Genomic DNA, 16,978 nt, shown 5'->3' with positions numbered 1-16,978 from the left:
TAATTTCCGGAAGGGAAACGGCATAAGTGACCTTATATGACTTGAGTAATTGACAGACAGGAGTGAGAATTTTTTAACGCACCTCTAATTTTCTTCTCTTCTTTCTAAGGGGTACATAAATATGTAGCTCTATCAACCCCTTGTGCTTCATGATTTTATTTTCGTTAACATGAATATGTAAATACTTTTTTTAACATCTCAGTTACGACCGTCATAGGCTGTTTTAAGTTATCACTTTACACACGTGTAATATTCACCAATTCTACCCATGATTGACAACCACACTACTCAAATTCTTTCTATGTATGATATATCAATATGTGTCTCAAAGTGAGATCATTTTATTATTACAAAAGATGGAAGTCTGAGCATCCCAGGGCCCTTGATGTATAAAAGTGAACCGCGGAGTTGGCAGAAGAAGGACGAAAGTAAACTGAGTTCAGTCGAAATGCAATCTCTCAGATGAAAAAACGGTAAAACGATGTTTGATAGATGTTCGAATAGTGAAATAAGGAAGGAATGCAAAGCTGAGATATTAATAATCGATAAAATCAAGAAATGTGTGTTGAGATGGTTTGAGCACGTGAATCGAATGAGTGAATTTTTTTTTAAATGTGTGGCGAATGTCGTTAGCAATAGAAGCAGAGAAAGACTGAAATAATCTTGGCATGATCAAGTATTTCAAGTACTTGAAAGTGATCAGGTTAGGAGCCAAAATAATCGGCGATTATGCTAGATTTTTTGGTATGCACGATAGACATATTAGTGTGGCGTTCATTTCTCTCTGCCTACCCCTGCGGAGAAGAGACATTAAATTTATAGCAAAATGATCCTGTGACTCAATAAGGTGGCAAGGTTGGGAACTCGAGAAAAGACGGACAAAATTATTTTCTTACTTTATTAAATATTTAAATATTAATAAGCATGTTTAGATTCGCGCCATTTCTGGAACCATCCTGAGTCCCTGCATGACTTCCAGCATCATGTCGTGTAGTTCTTCCGAAGCTTCGTCATCAACAATACCACACTGGAAAACAAAAAAAAAACATCTTTGATTGCATCAATACAACATAACGCTCACTCCTTTCAAGAACGTCTTAAATCAAAAATCGTTAATTTTCAGTTGTGCATGTTTTCGGAACGCCCAGAAAATGTACTATATCCCAGTAAAAGCGGCATATTTTTAACTTAATATTTACCCGCTACAGGGCAGAAAGTGTTTTTTTTTGGATTTTGAAGAAAAGGTATTGTTTAATTATTTTTTTAAAATATACTAAATATTTTTCAAATGGAGAAAAAACCTTTAGGTTTTACCTACAAAGATCTGGTGCACAGTAAAAAGATCAAAAAGTAACTTGATATTTATTTTTAATACATTGTATTTTATTTTAAAGCTTTAAAAAAATCCTCCTGAAAAATCAAGTTTTTTGATTTATGGCGTTCTTGAAAGGAGTGAGCGATATGTAGTAATTCCAAAATTTTTAGTAGTGTCTCTGCTAAATAAAATCTTTTTAAATCCAATAAAAGATAGCTATTGTGAGCTTGATGTGTAATTTTAAGCTTTAATTAAGTTAGTTATAAGTACATTTGGCGTAGTTTAAGTTTAATATAAAAAATAATTTATAGAGTTTGTAGTTTTAAAATTTGATAATATTGCTGGCGTTTTTTTTTTGTTTTCTTAAATGTATTTCGTAGATACTTGGTGGTACATTTTAAAATGTATTTATAAAATAAATTAACTTTATTTTCACCACTTTTTTATTAATATAATTCAACCTACCGGTTTCAACAATACATTGTCATCATCAGGGTTTATTTTAAAACAAAAACACAAAAATAATTTCACCGAAAACTTCCACACACTCCATAAAAATCCTAAATGTTATTTGACAAATTAATTTAAAAAAATATTTAAGTATGTTAAACTAACTAACAATCACAAAGCTTCTTTGCAGGCAGAGCAATCTGTCTTTGCACAGAATATCTTCTCATACATTCACACCAGTATTCAGAAAAAAAAATTACAAAAATAAAACTTACACTGTTGATGATGAACAAAAAAGCAACAAACAGAAATATCTTGTACAACATTTTTTGAAATATTTTTTTTTCGAGCTAAATACTTGTATTTATAAGTAATAGTTCACTCTACCACATAGAAGTCTATGTATTAAGTGCAGAAAATATTCCAATTATCGACCTATATCATTTTTTTGATTGCTTATTGACCCAGGTGATTTACAAATGTGTGTTTGTTCAAAGTCGATCAAATTATGTTTTTTTTGTTGTTTAGCAATACTTTTTGTTAATTGCTCTGTGAATACCGTATTTTATGGACTATAAGATGCACCCAAATTTTTGAGCAGTTAAAAAAAAACATTTTTATTAATAAATTATAAATTTAATTAAACTAAAAAATTTATTATTAGATTAAAACCAATATTTTTAGCTTTTCCACTTTTTTATTTGACCAGCGACCGGGTTTCGTCGTTACCGACATCATCAGACTGGTGAGAGGCTTTACAAATTTGTATGTTATATATAAAAGAAGGCAGGAGTTGATAACCATGATTTGATATAATTTTATGAGAAATTAATTTAATTTTAGTGAATTTAAGTATTGTATGATATTTTAAATATTTTTTTATAAAGGTTTTTTGTATTGAAAGCACGATTTTATATAAAGTTAAAATAGATTTGTATTTTTTGTAAATTAATTTAAATTATGTAACGAGGTATCAGGAAATGCTGGTTGACGGCTCCTTCCACTAAGCTGTGGTTGTCCGGGGGGAGTCCGAAGTTCTCCATTTATATATAACATACAAATTTTGTATCCATACAAATTTTGTATCCTTTATATATAACATACAAATTTGTAAAGCCTCTCACCAGTCTGATGATGTCGGTAACGACGAAACCCGGTCGCTGGTCAAATAAAAAGTGGAAAAGCTAAAAATATTGGTTTTAATCTAATAATAAATTAAAAATGCAATTCCATCACGAAGTGTCAGTGGATAATATAAATCTATTCAACTAAAAAATATTAGTTTATAAAACCTAACCAACCTTTAAAACCTCTGAACAGTCTCCTTCATTATAATAAAAATGTAACTTTGTTTTAAAATCACACGTATATATATATATATATATATATATTATATATATATATATATATATATATATATATATATATATATATATATATATATATATATATATATATATATATATATATATATATATATATATATATATATATATATATATATATATTTATATATATATATATATATATATATATATATATATATGTATATATATATATATATATATATATATATATATATATATATATATATATATATATATATATATATATATATATATTATATATATATATATATATATATATATATATATATATATATATATATATGTATATATATATATATATATATATATATATATATATATATATATATATATATATATATATATATTATTATAATTAAGTTTTAATAAAATATTTATAAATATGTGATTTTAAAACAAAGTCACATTTTAATTATAAAATGGAAAATCACAAAGTTAGTGCTTCAAATATAAATTATAGTCTTCTTCCTCTTCATTATTATAAAACATCGCTACATAGGAACTTCTAATTTTCTTCACTTCTTTCTAGGCGGTGCAAAGTTCTATTAACCCCCTATACCTCAACATTTTACTATCGTTAACATTATTTTCGAAATCTCAACAAAGGTGAAGAAGAGTATAGAAGCCTGGGCATTTACAGGGATAGGCTAGTTCACGTGATCATTTTACACACGTGTAACATTCACCAATTTTATCCATGATTGACAACCACACTACTCAAATTCTTTGAATTTCTAGATATATTGATCAAACTCGATACACAGTTCTTGAACTCGATAGACTTCACGAGAGACATCTATGGTGCGATGAAGCAAGTTTTTTACTAAGCAGAAACTCTTTTATTTGTATGTGAGGTCGGAATACTAGATTATATTCTCATACTTGAAAAACGCTAGAAAATAATATTTTTATTTTTTTTAACTTTAGCTCACTACTTGACCAATTAACAAAAAAATACAAACAAAATTTTGAGTGTTCACGTAATGTTCACAAATCTGAAATATCTTCAATTAGGAAAATACAGATTTCAAAAATTACTGCTAATTGGAAAAAATCCAGATTTGTGAACAAGCATTTAGACACACTTAAAATGTTGTGAATATTTTACCCCTAAAACCGCATTTAAAGATTTTACCTTAGGAGCCGCACGTCATTTCAATCCCGATTATTTTTAATATGTTTTGATTTTTTTGCTTTTTAGAACATATGTTTGATCTTTCCCTTACGATGCCAAAATAAAAACGCGCGTTCCGGTGTTGGGTAGTCACTACACAATAATAATTTTGCGATTTTAAATCGGAAAAATACGGACATTCATAGCTAATTAATTATAAATGAAGGTATAAATTATAATAATTTAGATTAATTGATATAAACATTAAAAAGCCACCTGGCAAGGTAGCTCCACTCTAGTCGGAAGCCCAAGAGCTATTGCCGGCTGCCGCTAGCCAGAGAACATTGAGTTTTGAGCTCCTTACGCTTGCACGTAGTGCAAGTATGTAAGAGTGAGATACTAATATAGTGTCGCGCTTGTCGCACACTCTCTACGCGCTGTTTATACACGAATTTGTTTCCGATATTCACAAAATACCTCTGATGTACCCGATAAATAATTCTGAATATTATTTTTTAAATCAATGTGTAAATATGTTATGGAGAAATACCTAAAATCTTAGCTTTGTATTTAATTTATTTGAAGAGATATTGATGGATATTAGAAGCAACGTGTACAAGGTACACAACACCGGGAAGGAAGGGGTTAATTTTTTTAAACTCCTTTCCGTGTAACAACTCCTTTACTTTCAAAACCACATATTTAAAAACTTATTTTTTCAATACGAGAATGATGTTTTTAGAAATCTAAATTACCGCATATGTTATATGATCTGTGTGTAAGGCACAAAAGCTGGAAACTCCTTAAAGAAAAGACAGGCAATTTTTTTAAACTTACTTTATTGAATATTTTAATATTAATAAGCATGTTAGATTCGCTGCATTTCTGGAACCATCCTGAGTCCCTGCATGACTTCCAGTATCATGTCGTGTAGTTCTTCCGAAGCTTCTTCTTCAATAATACCGCACTGGTAAACAAAAACAAAGAACTTATTTTTTTCTTGAATGTTTTACGAAACCGGTTGGAAAAAGTGTACCAATAAAAAGTGGTTAAAACAAAGTGGTTTTATTTTATAAAGAAAAAAAAAACAATCATGATTGCATCAATATACGTAACACGTGAATAAATATAACTGGTCAAATTATAAGCTACATGATAAACCGAAAGTCTTGTTTTCAAGGGTTCCCAGTACGTGAAAATAATCCAGGGTTCGAATCTTGCATCCGAAAGAAAGGGATTCTGCTAATTAAAAGCCATCCTCAATCCAACATAGATGGCTGTTGTGAACTCATATGTACTGTTTCATGAGATTGATCAATATATCTAGGAGTTCCGAAAATTTGAGTAGTGTAATAGTCAATCGTGGATGAAATGGTGAAGGTTGCACGTGTGTAAAGTGATCACTTTATATGATACCAGCATATGGCAGATAGTAAGCCCTGTTTATACCCTGACCTCCATATTCTTCTTCATCTATGTTGAGAACTCAAAATAAACTATTGCGTCTTTATTTTTATCAGTTACTCCTAGGAAATTCGACCATTAATCTTTAATAAAAATATATCTATTTACTTATTTATTACATTTTTTAATAGATTTATATTATCCACTGACACTTTGTGATGGAATTGCATTTTTAATTTATTATTAGATTAAAACCAATATTTTAAGCTTTTCCACTTTTTTATTTGATCTGACCAGTCTGATGATGTCGGTAACGACGAAACCCGGTCGCTGGTCAAATAAAAAAGTGGAAAAGCTAAAAATATTGGTTTTAATCTAATAATAAATTATTTATTACAGTTTTTATGCTTTTTACATGGGCTAATTATTCATGTACAATTCCCATCACAGCAATATTACCAGATACAGATAAGTTCCTACGGCATCGAATAAATTGCCATTTTTAAGCTATTTCAAATCAAGCACTGGACATTTATACATTAATTTTAAGTATAAGATGCACCTGAATTAAGAATATTTTTTTAAAGAAAAAAAACTTTTTATAGTCCGAAAAATGTTCACAGGAATTGATCGAATAGTCCTTTAAAGAAATATATTGTAAATTTACCTTGGTGATGATGAAGAAAAAACCAACAAACAAGAGTGTCTTGTATAACATTTTTTTGGTAAAAATGTTTTTTTCTCAAATGTTACGAATGAAATTGTTTAAAAGTAAGCGCTACGAACTGAAAATCTTTATATACAGTGTATCGAGCCCGCATTTTTTGTTTGTTTATTGGCCCAGCTGTCTAAATTATAAACGATTATTAGAAAATAAATACAATTGTGATTAATGATCTTATTCGACTCATTTGCTCTGTCCATGTTTCACATTTTCACTCAGTATTGCTATAATTTCTTTTAATTGCTTTATCAAATGCACGTAGCTAATTAATTAATTGTTTTTAATCACTTTTATTTTTGGTTATTTTTTCCTACCAGTTTTCGAGAAACACCTTGTCATATTCAGGGATGGATCTTTACATTTCCATATCCATCTCTACGTTGCAAAACAGGACGCCATAAGGTGGACCTATAAAATTTTGAGATGGAGACTTTGGGAGAGTAAAAGAGGCGTCGGAAGACCTCAAACAAGATGGTCCGACAACATAGCCGCTGTGGGTAATAGAAATTGGCTGCAAGTAGCAACAGACCGATTTTTTTATGTAGCCTATATCCAGCATCGGAGGACAGAAGGCTAAAGAAGAAGAAGAAGAAGAAAAAGGTTAATCTCTACACATGCATATACCTTGATGAATTTGCCACAAAGTATCACGAAAAATTAATTTAAAAAAATATTGTTTTCGACCCAACTAAGAAATTTTATTTTACTTAAAAAAAAAACATTCAAAAACTTATTTATTGTTTATTATTTGAAAAATACTTCGACATTTATGTATGTATACGGCGGGTATGTATGAGGAGATGCATGAACGTGGAAGAGGCGAAGAATGTTTGCAAAGACAGAGTGGTGTGCGCTCTATTCTCTCTGCTTACCCCTGCGGAGAAGCGGCGTGATGGTTAGTTAGTAAGTCAATTAGTATTTAATTTTAGTACAAGTGAATTTTGAATTTATTATTTTTTATAAAAGTTTTATTACATTTAAAAATATATTTTCGGAATATTATGTGTTTAAGCATAGAGACATCTTGAATGAGTTTATGAAACTAAATAATTAATACACCAAGGTGGTGATCCATGCTTAAATGGTGATTCGCCGACTAATGACAGATGTCGCTTCAAATTAATTTGATTTGGCGCTTTTTAGAATTTTGAATTAAGATCTAAGGACATTCTTATGAATCCTGCTTCTCAGATAGGTCACAATAATTGCCCTGAATTACGTTAAAATGATAAACTGTTTAGAAAAAAAGGAATATCCCCCATTGGATACTTACAAACTGGGAAAACGTGCATTTTGAAGTCTAAGGCGAGGAGTTTCTGTATAGGATTTGGAGTTAGCTACAATATTTAATGATGATCATTTGGAAAATATATGCTGATTTTTAAAACGAGATATAAAATAAGACCACGTATACATAATTGAAAGCATAAAATGTTTTTTGGTGACATTTTTATTTTTATTTTTTTACAAATTCATAGGATGATCCTTTACTCAATCACTTAACGAATCCAAAGACCGGCGTGGTCAGATTTGTAATAACTAGCGTAGGTACCTGAAAAAAAGAAAAAATGTATTTGAATAAATTTGTAAATACTATTTTGTTCAAAACCTCAAATGACTAAGAATTATGAATCGATTGCTTTGAAATTTTGACAATTCGTTGCATAAAAATAAGAGCGATAGGAAAAAAAAGTTTTTTCATCAAACAGCTTTTTTGGCCGTTTAACGCCACCTATTGAACGTAACAACACTATCAAAACTAAAAAAAGCTCATGGCGGATAGCGTGTTTTTTACAGCTGCTACTACATTTGATTTTTTTTTTTAATGTATTATTGTTTCATAGACTTTTCAATATTTTCATTTCTTCACAAGCATTGTGAAATCAAGTGTATTAGAAATATGTGCTTTCTAATTTCTTTCTTTGCATTTTACTAGATTGAGGCATAGCAATATTTTAAACATGTTTTAAAATGTATTTGCACAATTCAGGAATTTTCCAGAACCCTATATTCACTGTCTATCCAGCAGTATCCATAAAAGCAGTATAATAATAATTATAATAATAAAAAATGGATAGTTTATGGAACAGTTATTTTTCTTGAACAAAACAATAATTAATGATAATTCAAAAGTTCACTTTTCTTTCGACATAGCGTCAGATTGCCCGGTCAGTCACATAGATTATCACATTAAAAAGCAATTTTAACGATGATAGTTAAATTGTCAGCTATTTTATGAAATCACTGGATTTTTGTAGCAAACCCAAAGTTTTTTCAACAGAAACTAAAGCTTTTGTTATTTAGAAAAATGTTTTATAAAATAACATTTAATTATTTAGATACAGAAAAAAGTAAGGTACTCACTTTGTCATAATATAATTAGGAATGATTTACATTCTGGCCATTCCTGGAACCATCCTTAGTCCATCCATGACTTCAAGCATCATATCATGAAGCTCTTGTGATGCGTCTTCGTCAACAATACCACACTGAAAACCCACAAATAATTTTGTAGTGTACATGATATATTTTCCATAGAAGATGAATGTGTTGCCAGGTTTCATATTTAAAATTTAAAAAATTCTATTTAGTAGCAGCTCTCAACTTTATCATACATATTTTATCAAAAATAACACTTTTAAATGTATTTTTATTTTTTTAATGTGTTTAAGGACAAAGTGTACATAAAATAACTTACGTCTGTAATGATTAATACAAAGGCAACGAACAGAAGCGTTTTGTACAACATTTTTAATGAAACTGCTTTTCTTCTCTGGTTCACAAAACCAAGATTACATACAATTCAAAAAATTATTACTGATAACGTATGCCAAATCCATTGATTGTTGATACAGCTGATTTGGAAATCGATATTTACTCTAATCAGGAATAAGATTTAATTTTTTTTTTTAATAAAAATTACATATGTGTGTTTTTATTATTTACAAAATACTTAAATTTCATACTTTTTCTGTGAGCCTAAGCGGCTCATTATTAGAAATAGGTATCAAATTGTGGTAGAGTGGGTTCGAATCGAGAAACTCTGACTCCAGAATCCGCGACACTAACCACGGGACCACAGCCCGATATTGAAAATGAGTATAAGCGTTTAAAATTATTTCAATCTAAAAAAGTACACCTTGAGATTCCACAATGATTTAAGAATAATTCAATGCGATAACAAGGAAGAAGAAATATTTGGAAATCAAATATTTTTATAACCTTTTTACGAATGTCAAAATAATGGACCTAAAAATACTTAAACTACTTAATATTTTATTAAATGATAATATACTTTTAAAAAATACATCAAAAATGCGACTTTCATGCTAGTCTTACGAAATTTGAATTAAAAAAAAATATTTCAAAATAAATCTTACTGTGGTGATTATGAACAAAAATGCTACAAATAGAAGGCCCTTGTATAACATTTTTAATAAAAATGTTTTTTAGCGAACGCAGAACTTAATAAATGGTTGATGCTAGCACCTTGAAATCTTTATATACAGCGCAAAACAATTATTTATTGAACCCGCATAATTAAAAAATTAAAAAAAAACATTTACCCAGCTGACAATCAGATGTTTGTATTGCAAAATTAATCATGTTAACGCCAATGTTATTTTTTTTAAATTATGATTACTATAAAATTGCTAAGATATATAATTTTTCAATCTGAGGACGAAGAGAGCTTTCCCTAAAAGCCTACAAAGAAGGTAAGATATGGTATATAAACGTATTAGTAATAGATCGTCAGTTTAGTGCAAATGGGATATTATTAATTTTATTAAATTTAAACGATGGCGATGTTTTTATTAGGTTTCACTATAATTTAAAATTTTATGAAACAGAGAATTTGTCTGATTTGGGTATTTATAGGGCGGAAAGAGCGTTTTTTTAATCATCGTATGGTCATATATTGTCACATTACATCGACATTCTCATTTTCAAAATCAATTTTGTGTAAAGAAAAAAATTGTCCTAATAGTTAGCATATATTTAGTACAACTTATTCCTTCTATTGTGTATTTAGCTGGCAGATTCAAATGCGTTTACCAAAATCTCTTGTAATAGATTTATATTATCCACTGACACTTCGTGATGGAATTGCATTTTTAATTTATTATTAGATTAAAACCAATATTTTTTTAGCTTTTCCACTTTTTTATTTGACCAGCGACCGGGTTTCGTCGTTACCGACATCATCAGACTGGTCATCATCAGACCAGTCTGATGATGTCGGTAACGACGAAACCCGGTCGCTGGTCAAATAAAAAAGTAGAAAAGCTAAAAAAAAAAAAAAAAAAATATTGGTTTTAATCTAATAATAAATTAAAATCTCTTGTTATATTAGTTGGCTTACCTGGTCTATACTTTTACTCGAACAGTAAAACCTTAATAAAACGGACTAACTTAGGGGGAAGGATGTGTCCGTTCAAGCCGAAAGTCCGTTTTAGGAAAATAGGCTTCAAATAAAAACGAAAAAAAAATGAGTATGAAAAATCATGAAAACATGAACTCAGTATGAGACATAAATAAACAAAAGACAAACATAATTCTATTTATTTTATTCGGACATTCGTTATGAAGTGACGTTGTTTTATATCGACTCGGTAATTTTGATTTGAAAAAGGCATCAAGTTTTGTTTGTATTTTTGAACATTGCTGGTTTTTTTTGTTATAATCAACTCTCCAAAATTCGAAAATGTGTAAAATATAGTTGAACTTCGTTATCTGACGAATAGTCAATAAATGTTATTTGATCTCACTAATTAATCGTTAAATAGAGGTCCGCTATATCGAGGTTTTACTGTGTTTTTTTTATGTAATACGCTTCGATATCGTTCCTTATATTGGTGTTTGATTGCTTGCTTTCTTTAGTCTTCTTTTCGATGTGATGTGCGCCAGGAAATTGGCTTTTTTTATTAATAATAAGAAAAGCTTCTTCATCTCACCAATAGAGGTCTCTAGTGAAAATCCAAGTGATTCAAGCACAATGTTTCGAAATCTTATATATAGAACTTCCAAGAATTTGAGAGGAGTGGTTATCAATCATGGGTAGAATTGTTGAATGTTACACGTGTGTAAGGTGATCACTTAAACCAGCCAATGATGGTCGCAAGCCCCGTAAATGTCCAGACTTCCATATTCTTTTTCATCTATATTGAAATGTAAAAAAATAATATGAAAAATAACTCCTATAATTGAAGATAATGCAGATTTGTGAACAAGTATTTGAACACACATAAAATGTTGGGTTATTATTGTCCATTTAGCACTATCCAGCATGCACAACGAGGAGGCGAACTAACGTGAGTGAAATAGAGTGAGGTGTTGATAATTAAAAGTATAAAATATTGGAAAGAAATTTTTATTTTTTTATTATAAATAATTTTGAATAATTAGATCACAATAGGAATCCAAACATGAGAAGTAGCTGATAGTCATTTACGAAGGTATCTGAAAAAAATTAAAATACATGTTAAAAATATCACATTTTTCCCCAAATTGTGTGGTAAAATTAAAAGCTTTAAAAAAATCCTAGGATGTGAAATAATTCGGGAATAATCTTAGATTACAGGTCGTAATCCCTGTACACACCCAGATTTCTAAAATCTACTTCATCTATGTTGAGATGTCAAAATATCTTTGCATAGCCATCGCTGTCTTCTGCTTTTTACTATTTTCCTCTCCTTAATTAATCGTACTTATTATTTCCTCCTCCTTTTCCTTTCCCATGGAACACAAAATGCCGAACCTTCTTCTAGTGGAACGGAAGGTTGGTTGATGACAGTCTACAGTCCACCTTCTCCTGAGGAGTTTTATGTGGTTTCCTCAAAGCAATGAGCAAATGCTGAGAAGTTTCTGATTGGCCCACAATAGATTATCCATCTTGTTCCCAACACATAATTAAATAAAAATATCTTTATATAGTTAGAAAAAAAAATCTACTTTATCTTTAAACCTTGCACATACTAAGCAAGGTAAATTATAAATGTAATTCCCATCTAAGGAAAAAAAATCCCATATATCAGTAATATCACTAACTCAGTGTGCGTCGACTTACTTTATCATCAATTCTAATAAATATATCCCTTATATTCTAGGTTTTCGAAGAATATTCGACTTACCTCTTATAATTATAATTTAAGGTTTGGGAAGTCCAGGGATGCTACCCAATCCTCCCTTGATTGCGTCAGTAACCTTTGTGACTGCACCACTTGCGTCTTCCATGAAGCCAGCCTTAAAAATTAAAAATAAATTAAAAGGTTAAAAACTTTTCCATTCATTTATTTCAAGTATAAATATTTAATTTTTTAATTTGTGTCAACCCTGTGAATCCGAGCCGAACTTTTTACTTAGTGAATTTTGTTATTTTTGCAATAATGATACTATGAAGTTAGTTATACAATATTACCATTTAAATATTTATGTGTTATGTAGAAGTTGGTGCGGTACGTTTTCATGCATTATTATGTTAATTGCTTAAGTATTGCACAAATAAATATTAGTTATATTAGGTTCTGAATATCGTTTATAATATCGCTCACTCTTTTCAAGAACGTCATAAATCAAAAAACTTGATTTTTCAGTATAGCGTTTTTAATGTTAAATATTATAATACAATATATTAAAAATAAATATGAAGCCACTTTTTGAACTATTTACTGTGCAACAGATCTTTTTACGTAGAAGCTGAAGGTTTTTTCTCCATTCGAAAAGTATTTAGTACATTTGAAAAAACAATTAAACAATACCTTTTATTCAAAATGAAAAAACAACACTTTCTGCCCTGTAACGGGTAAATATTAAGTTAAAAATATGCCGCTTTTGCTGGGATATAGTACATTTTCTGGGCATTCCGAAAACATGTACAACTGAATATTAACGATTTTTGATTTATGACGTTCTTGAAAGGAGTGAGCGATATCTGAGGAAAAAAACACGCCATCTGATTAAATAAAAACCAGTTGCTCGATGTTAGTCGTTCGTACCTTTAATTGAATTCCCATATTATTGATTTGATTTTCTTTTGTATATTTAAAACATTGTTAACTTTGTGGTATGATAATAAAATACTCTCAATTCATCGTTCACTTTGTGTAATACCACTTACAAAACAGTAACTCGTGACTACCGGTTTGAGAATAATAATTTCATCATCAGGTCATTAAAATGAAATTGTTACGGTCTGACATTTACACAAAATTTGATGTTGTTCATTAAAACAATATATCATACATAAAGCATAAAAAATTCAAAGCAATTAAATAGCAATGTGCATTTGGATACATAATTTTTTTTCGAAATAATCTCATAAGTATTTTTTGAATATCCGACAAAAATTAAAAATAAATTTGATTATTCGGAGATAAGAATTTTATTTTGGATTTTATATACCAAAAAGAAAATAAAAATTATTACATAACGTGATTAGACAACTCATTTTGTAATATATTTGCATATTTATTTATATTTTGAATAGATTTCAGAATAGATTTTAATGGATAGTAAATACCACTATTCATTAAAATTTATTCTGACACGTATTTCAAAGTAATCAACATTTTTATTAAACACAATAGACGTTTTTGATAATGATACTTTATATATAATAATATGGTGTTTGATAATGATGCTGAATGCATCGAAACACGTGTCCCGATAGAATTAAAGAAATTAACAAAATATTTTTTTCCTTTAATTTTTTTTTGCATTTTCAATCTATTATAATTATAAGTACTAAAAAATAATGTAATATCGATACAAAAAAGATCTTAAAAAGGCATGGCCTGTATGTAGGTATACATTTTATTTAGGGTTATAATAAACGGCACTGGCAAGAATACAATAGATATCAGAAATTAACCTTTTTTTATTATTTAATTATTTATTAAAATTAAGTGCTTATTTAAATTTGAAATTATTAATAACTTAGGATTTATTTACAAAATCAAGATTTAATTTGCTGAATTGCATAATGCTTAGTTAAATGTTTATATAAAAACACGATTTATGATTCCCAATCACTACACGCAAGAAAAATTATTGATTTAAAGCAATCAATAAAGTATATTATTTTAAGCCATTCAAAAACATTAAATGTGGGCAACTTTTTTAAACATGTATTGATAATGATGATAAAAACATCGATACACTTTGAACAATAGATTATACAAGTTGTATTTACTGTGTTAAAACTTAATTAAAAATAAAAGAAATTAATAATAATAAATTATCATAACTTGATAAAAAAATGAAGGAATAAGTGTTAACACTTTTATTATTTTATTCAGCCTCCATTCCTTTACTAGTGATTTTAAAGTGTACGGCATTAATGAACAGGGAAATTGTATTATATTACCTGGATGTCACAATAGATTTTAAGATGTAGTGATATTTTAAAGTGATATTTAGTGATATTATAAAGTTGAACTTAAATTGAAAATGGATAAATATTTACAACAAGGTAACAGCCGAATCAGTTAATGAAATTATTTCGAAGTTTTTAAATTAAGGAAGCAATTGAACGTATTTATGTATACAACCATATGAAACATACCAAATTAAATTATCAGTCTGAAATTCTAGTATGAAAAAATTATTCCATTTATAGACTCTCTCAGATATTTTTTTTTACATAAAAGTCAATCAATTCAAAAAATAAACACTTGTTATTACAACTCAAGTTTTTGTAACTCATTGATGAATATCATATAATTAGTCTAAATAAAGAAATTAATGTAGACTGAATAATTTGTTTTATATTTTCTTTAATTTCAGTCAATTACTGTTGTTTTTTTCCTCTCTTTATCTCCTATTATTTCGTTTTTTTACTATTATTATTTAAATGTATTTTGATTGTAAGAACCAAAATCTCTCTGAAATAAGTGGAGGCTAATATAAAAAAAATGAAAAAACTAAATCGGTCCACATAATAATTATTTATATAAAGATTTATAGTATTTTAAACAAAGATATAAACAAAATACGTAAAGACAAACTTACATTGGCAACCACGAAGAGAAGGGCAAAGAGGAAGAATAATCTGAAGAACATTTTGATTTTTTTGCCTTACGTACGCTAACACTTGATGTAATGGTTCTAACTAAAAATATTCAATCTTTATATACAGTGCAAAAAAACTGCAACAATGAGTCGACATCAAAATATTTTCAATTTAAATTGACACAGATGTTTTATAAGAGGAATTTGTATTAAATGATTTTTTTCATGTTTTTATCTAGTTATCAAATTCAAACAATGAGCAGGCGAGAATATGTATCTTTTATGAAAAATGTTTCGCTGGAAATAATTTTTTGCCAACTTTAATAATCAGTTGCTATTTTTTTTGTATTTTTGTAAATAACAATTTTATAAAAATTACGTTGATTTTTTTTAAACAGAAGTCTTAAATTATATATTATGTTACAGAATGGGGTAAACAATCTTCTTTTCTTGAATGTTTTTACGTCTAAAACTTTGTTTTAGCCACATTTATTGTTGGTACTTTTATCCAACTGGCTTCGACAACAACCTTGTCATCTTCAGGGAAAGACATGTCTATTTCAGAGTACATGTCTAGTCCCTGAAAGGCTCTTGTCAAAATCGGTTGGAGAAAAATTCCAAAAATATAAGTAGTAAACAAAGTTTTAGTTTTATTTTATAAAGTCTTAAACAATTGTCAGTCCAAAATGTTATAAAAAAATAATTGTTTTTGATTTTACTAAATAAAATTTTAGGAAGTGCATTTACAGCAGACACGCGCGCACACACACTCACACACACATATATATATATATATATATATATATATATATATATATATATATATATATATATATATATATATATATATATATATATATATATATATATATATTTATATATATATATATATATATATAGATGCCTTAATGTCTTGTCGATAAGAAATGACTGCCGGGAAATTTACATTTCAGAGAACTTCGGACTCCCCCCGGACAACCACAGCTTAGTGGAAGGAGCCGTCAACCAGCATTTCCTGATACCTCGTTACATAATTTAAATTCATTTACAAAAAATACAAATCTATTTTAACTTTATATAAAATCGTGCTTTCAATACAAAAAACCTTTATAAAAAAATATTTAAAATATCATACAATACTTAAATTCACTAAAATTAAATTAATTTCTCATAAAATTATATCAAATCATGGTTATCAACTCCTGCCTTCTTTTATATATAACATACAAATTTGTAAAGCCTCTCACCAGTCTGATGATGTCGGTAACGACGAAACCCGGTCGCTGGTCAAATAAAAAAGTGGAAAAGCTAAAAATATTGGTTTTAATCTAATAATAAAATATATATATATATATATATATATATATATATATATGTATATATATATATATATATATATATATATATATATATATATATATATATATATATATATATATATATATATATATATATATATATAATATATATATATATATATATATATATATATATATATATATATATATATATATAAATATATATATATATATATATATATATATATATATATATATATATATATATATATATAT

General features: G+C 28.1%; 5 long non-coding RNA genes across 6 annotated transcripts; all 5 read right to left on the bottom strand.

Moving 5' to 3' along the window:
- Window positions 1-882: 882 nt before the first annotated feature.
- LOC148309158 (uncharacterized) lies at window positions 883-2,177 on the bottom strand. Its single transcript, XR_015837579.1, has 2 exons — window positions 2,041-2,177; window positions 883-1,027 (listed from the first exon to the last, which is right to left on the bottom strand). It is a non-coding gene; the product is annotated as an uncharacterized LOC148309158 (long non-coding RNA).
- A 2,912-nt stretch (window positions 2,178-5,089) lies between these two features.
- On the bottom strand, window positions 5,090-6,444 carry LOC148309157 (uncharacterized). Its single transcript, XR_015837580.1, has 2 exons — window positions 6,339-6,444; window positions 5,090-5,234 (listed from the first exon to the last, which is right to left on the bottom strand). It is a non-coding gene; the product is annotated as an uncharacterized LOC148309157 (long non-coding RNA).
- Window positions 6,445-7,123: 679 nt separating this feature from the next.
- LOC148309156 (uncharacterized) lies at window positions 7,124-7,808 on the bottom strand. Its single transcript, XR_015837581.1, has 2 exons — window positions 7,669-7,808; window positions 7,124-7,269 (listed from the first exon to the last, which is right to left on the bottom strand). It is a non-coding gene; the product is annotated as an uncharacterized LOC148309156 (long non-coding RNA).
- A 21-nt stretch (window positions 7,809-7,829) lies between these two features.
- On the bottom strand, window positions 7,830-9,868 carry LOC148309155 (uncharacterized). 2 transcript variants are annotated; one of them, XR_015837577.1, is made up of 3 exons: window positions 9,094-9,868; window positions 8,760-8,884; window positions 7,830-7,947 (listed from the first exon to the last, which is right to left on the bottom strand). It is a non-coding gene; the product is annotated as an uncharacterized LOC148309155 (long non-coding RNA). The 2 variants fall into 2 exon arrangements; XR_015837578.1 differs by having other exon boundaries at window positions 9,776-9,868.
- Window positions 9,869-11,750: 1,882 nt separating this feature from the next.
- Window positions 11,751-15,496, bottom strand: LOC148309154 (uncharacterized). The gene is made up of 3 exons (XR_015837576.1): window positions 15,405-15,496; window positions 12,527-12,638; window positions 11,751-11,855 (listed from the first exon to the last, which is right to left on the bottom strand). It is a non-coding gene; the product is annotated as an uncharacterized LOC148309154 (long non-coding RNA).
- Window positions 15,497-16,978: the final 1,482 nt, after the last annotated feature.

This window comes from Brachycentrus maculatus, unplaced genomic scaffold (assembly GCF_059751285.1).
Source record: "Brachycentrus maculatus isolate JH-2025_06_01 unplaced genomic scaffold, ASM5975128v1 h1tg000138l, whole genome shotgun sequence".
NCBI classification, from domain to species: Eukaryota; Metazoa; Arthropoda; class Insecta; order Trichoptera; family Brachycentridae; genus Brachycentrus; species Brachycentrus maculatus.
The sequence above is the reverse complement of the archived record's forward strand: the minus strand, read 5'-3'. Positions and strand labels throughout refer to the sequence as shown.